Consider the following 5594-nt stretch of genomic DNA (forward strand, 5'->3'; position numbering starts at 1 on the left):
GGGTTTCTAGAACTGTAACAGATTACCATGAATTAGTTAGTTATAAGTTCCAAGTCACAATACCATGTTATTACTCAGTTTATTTCATGAATTTCAGAACCCTAGCTATATATTTCTTTAGTTCTTGAATTACACATGTTAGATCGGATATTTTAGTTACTTCAGATATGCATGCCTTAGTTATTAATGCATGATTATCAGATTAATTGTTGCATTCTCAATTTGCATATTAAGTTTTGAGATATCAAGTGTTTACAGAAATCCAGTCGTAATATGCTAATCACTTAATTCATTGGGAGTAGCATAATATCGAGTTGGACTAGGGTTCAGCATACCCAAATAGTACAAGAAATACTAGACAAGTAGGTTGTAAGTCCCCTTTTTGGGCATCAGTTTAGTGATGATGCCAACACGCCTTTATACCTTTGTCACGACATATTGGGTCCTTTCGATGGGGAGTATACATCAGACTCTACATTTAACTCATGTGGTTTTATAATTGGTTATTAGTAGCTCCCACAATTAAAGTAGACTCTATAGCATTGACCATATTTATAGTTGAGTTATGTTCAGTCTCACCATGTTAATAATTTTTTCATTGAATCTAGTTAGCTCATAATTCAGTATATCATGTTTAGTACATTATACATGTTTTTGTGCTTGTTCAGTCATATTTTATTTCAATTTTTACTCTATACTACATGCTCAGTACCTTTCAAGTACTGACGCATATGTGCACTACATCTTCTCGTGATGTAGGTTCCGGCTCTCAGCATCCACATCACGATTAGAATGATTCCAGATCTCCTGTTCAGAAGAATTAGTTTGAGTTTCTAGAATCAAATGGGGCATGTCCCTGCATTTTTAGTCAGTTAGAGGTTATTTTAAAACATAGTTAGTTTCAGCTTAGTATTGAGTTGATAACTTTTTTTTTATTAAAATCATTAGATTTCATATATCTCAATTTTAACATATGAGTCTTCCCTATCATTTTATCCTTATTATGATTTAACTTCCTCAATTTTTTATTATCTTTAGTATGGTCATGATCATATTGGTAGGGTTAGCTTGGGATCACTTATGGTCCTAGGTCCCCTGTGCGCGTCTTAGGGGTAGCTCAGGGTGTGACAAACTTTGTATCAGAGTCTTAGGCTTAGGTTTCCTAGGATATCTGAAAAGCGGCACTAAGTAGACTCCTTTTCATGAATGTAAAGTGCACAACATCTAAGGAGAGGGAGGGTATGGAGTTTTTTAGGGAAAACTTCACTTTCTTGTTATTCATATCGTGTGTATGGTATAATCTAATTCTATTGTAAATCAAAGTTCTACATTTCAAATCATGTCTCCTCATAGAGATAACGCTAGGGATGCATACGCAGCTCCTGTAGTCGCGGATCAGAAAGTGTCCAATGTTGATTTCAGGAATGTTATTTAAATTTTGGCTCAGAGTGTGTCTAACCAAAATAATTAGCGGGTTCAAGATCAGGTGAATGCAGATAGTGGATCAACAACATATAGGGTCTGTGACTTTGTTAGGATAAATCCACCTGAGCTCTTAGGATCGCAGACTAGTGAGGATCCCCAGAATTTATTAGATGAGATAAAGAATATATTTGAGGTAATTCAAGCCAATGGAAATGATAAGGTTGACTTGGCATCATACCATTTGAAAGATGTTGCTCATATCCGGTACACTCAGTGGAAGGAAAAAAGGGGTACATATGCAACTCCTATTCCTTGGGATAACTTTAGTGAGACCTTTTTGGAGAGATTGTTCCGAAGAGAGTTGATAGAAGCAAAGACTCAAGAATTCATGAGCTAAAGGCAAGGAAACATGACGGTGCAAAAGTATGGACTCAACTTTAACCAACTCTCCAGGTATAATCCTCACATGGTTGCTGACTCCAGGGCTTAGATGAATAAGTTCTTGATAAAGTGTTAGATTTGGTGAAAACGGAGTGCAAAAATATGATGTTGCTGCGAGATATAAAAATCTCTAGGCTCATGACTATTGCTCTGCAGGTTGAGGGTGATAATCTTAGGGAACAACCTAACGAGAATAAGAAGACTAGGTCTAGGAACTATGACTACTTTCATAAGAAATAAGGTGGTGCAAATCGCTCAAAAAGTCAATTTAATCTACAACCCCAGCCACTTCATCAGCTAGTGTTTCATCCTCCAAGAATAGGTATGATCAGAAGGGTAGAACAACAGTCTCAAAATCTCAAGAAAGTGTTTTAGGAAACAAAACTTACCCCACTTGACCTAAGGGTGGTAAGAACAATCAAGGTGAGTGCCTCGCAGGAAAAGAAGGTCGCTTAGGATGTGGTCAGTCTGGTCACAAGTTGAGGAATATTCCTTCTAGAAAAGGTCAAGAAGGTGGTAATGGTAGAGCTCAATCTAAATCATCAGAATCGCAAGCAAGTCGCTCAACTCAGTAGGGTAACTCATCTTGTACAGGTGGCGTTCAGTGCCAGAACAGGTTGTATGCTCTTCAGGCTCTCCAAGATCAAGAAGGTGCTCATGATTTAGTCACTGGTACGTTATGAGTCTTTGACCTTGATGTTTATGCATTGTTAGATCAAGGGATACTCTTTCCTTTGTAATTCTTTACATAATAGTCCAATTTAGTGTCACTCCAGAAGCTCTCTCAAAATCTTTCTTGGTCTCTACTCCAGTTGGTGACGTAGTTATAGAAAGACGGGTATAGAAAAATTTCACTGTCACAGTATCTTAAAAAGTAACCTCAGGAGATCTTCTAGAGTTAGAAATGGTAGACTTCGATGTCATTCTAGGTATGGATTGGTTACATCCTTGTTATCCCTCAGTTGATGGTAGAACTACAATTCGTGTTCTGTGTCCATGGATTGAGATTTAAGTTATCCAGCCTCTAACATGAACTATGGATGACCAGCACGGACCTTCATTAAATATACGGTCCGTAGGTCTGATCGTAGGTGAGGTTAGCAGTTAGTTACAGGGAATGTGCTGATAGGGCTAACTTCATATTGTAATATCTTTTACAACAAAATGAATTAGGTGCTCTATGACTTATGATATGATGGATAATTGACTTATCTTTCCATATCCACCAAGTTTTCTAAAACCCGACCTCCGAGTAAAAAGTTATGCCCATTTTAGTGAAGATCTGTCGAGTAGACCTAAATACGGACCCAAACGACAGACCGTCGATTGAACGATGGCCCGTCATTCCAGGTCGTCGATTGGTTCAGCAACAAACTTTCAGGGGTCTTTCATTCTTTTCCTTGTACGTTTAACCCCTAAGATACACCATTTAAGCTCTAAATCATGATATTTTAGTGAGTTTAAGCCTAGAAACATAACCGAAACTTACCTAAGTCAATATCATAAATCAAAACTTAGAAAATTAGAAGCAAGAAAGAAGATTAAACTCAAGAACCCTAGTTCAAGAATGCAGCAAGGTTCCATGAGTTCCAGCCCTTAAAGATTTCTCTGTGGATTTCATCACCAGGTATGTGGGATTTCACTAGTGAGTTTTTTTCACTCATTAGATTCCTAGTTTTCATTCAGTTTCTTGATTCCCATATCATGACTAGACTTAGGTTTTCTAGAACTTAAGCAGATTATCATGAATTAGTTAGGTATATGGTCAAAATTAGATTACAATGTTATTATTCAGTTTATTGCATGAATTCAAAGCTCTAGCTATGTATTTCTTTAGTTCTTGAATTACACATGATAGGTCAAATATTTCAGTTATTTCATATATGCATGCCTCAGTTATTAATACATCATTATCAGATTAATTAATGTATTCTTAATTTCCATGTTCAATTTTGATCTAACAGTATTTATAGAAATTCAGTCATAATATGTTAATCATTTAATTCATTGGGAGTAGCATAATACTGTGTTGGAGTAGGTTTCAGCGTACCCAACTAGTCCAACAACTACTAGACAAGTAGGTTGTCAGTCCCCTCTGTGGGCATTGGTTTAGTGATCACGCAAGCATGTCTTTATACCTTTGGCACAGTATATTGGGTCCTCTTGATGAGGCGTACACATCAAAATCCGTTTTAGCTCATTTGGTTTTATTATCATTTATTAGTAGAACCCAGAGTTTAGTCAGACTCTATTGCATTGACCATATTTACAGTTCAGTTAGTATTTAGTCTCAGCATGTTATAAATTTGGTCATTGCATCCACTTAACTCAGAATTCAATATATCTTGTTCAGAAAATTATACTTGCTTTAGTGCGTGTTCAGTCATGTTTTATTTAAGCTTTACTTTATCCTACATTCTCACTATTATTCAAGTAATGACGCATATGTGCGCTACATCTTTTCATGATGTAGGTTCAGGCTCTCAGTATCTAGATCACGCTTAGACCGGTTCCCGATCTTCAATTCAGCAGAATCAATGGTGTGTCCTCATTCTCTGAGGAAAATAGTCATGAGTTCATTTCAGTTATTTAGTCCTTTACTTTCAGTTTTTGCTAGACTTAGTTGGGGTCTGTCCCAACATTTCCAGTCAATTAGAGGCTATTTTCAGGCATAGTTAGTTTTATCTTAGTATTGAGTTAATAACTTCTTTGTATTAAACACATCAGTTTTCATATATCTCAGTTTTAGCGTATGGTATTCCCCATCTTTTCATCTATATTATGATTTAAATTCTGCATTATTTTATTATTTTATTATGCTCATGATCATGTCTGCAGGGTTAGCTTGGGTTCATTTGTGTTCCTATGTCCCTTGTCTACGTCTCAGAGGTAGCTCGGGGCATGACTGTAGGATCGTCATTTGAAAGACCAGTAAACTGCCCATTTGTGTACAAATTTGCACAATACTCTTCTTCAGTTCAAATCTCCCATAGGCTTCATGTATCTGAATGCACCAAGTCACATTGGTGGGGCGTGGGATTTCCAAATCTCTTACTTTCATTTCAGCAGCCATTGTTTTAGGTTCTTATAATTTTTCCTCTGTTTTGTGAAAGGAGATGGTAGTTCACCAATAACCAGAGGAATTGGATATTCAGCTTTTCTCCATCTTCTGTGTAGGAATCTTTCAGGTTTTGAGATAGGAGACAACAATCCTTGATCCTGGTCTATTATGTAGTTTCACACAGACTGCAATAATGAAATGCTAAGATAAAGTTGTCAACACATTCTTGTTATTTCAGAATTAAAAAAATCAAATAGTTTCTAATTCTAAAGTCTACGGGAGTAGAGGCAAAAACTTGTTGCGTCCAAATCGCACATGGAAGTACCAGTTGTCATACAAGTAATAAAGTAGCTCTTTTGAAGAGTCGAGTATCGTACCGATAGGAACTCACGTTAAAAACTAGAAATTCTTCTTATTTTTAGTTCAACAAAAATGCAGTTCCAGTGTTGAGAGTTCTTTATTTTCTATTTGTAAATTAAAAACAAATATAATAAATACGATTAAGTGTCAAGGTTTAAAAAATATGTTTTGAGAAAGATCTATGGCTGCAACATTTATCAGGAATCATGTATACTCTCTAATTAAGTAAGGGTAATTACAAAATGTCTAATCAATGAATCGCAAGGTTTGATGTATGATTATGGTCTCCCAACCTCTAATCGCCTAT

The sequence above is a fragment of the Solanum pennellii genome, chromosome 4 (genome assembly GCF_001406875.1).
Source record: "Solanum pennellii chromosome 4, SPENNV200".
In the NCBI taxonomy this organism is placed as follows: domain Eukaryota; kingdom Viridiplantae; phylum Streptophyta; class Magnoliopsida; order Solanales; family Solanaceae; genus Solanum; species Solanum pennellii.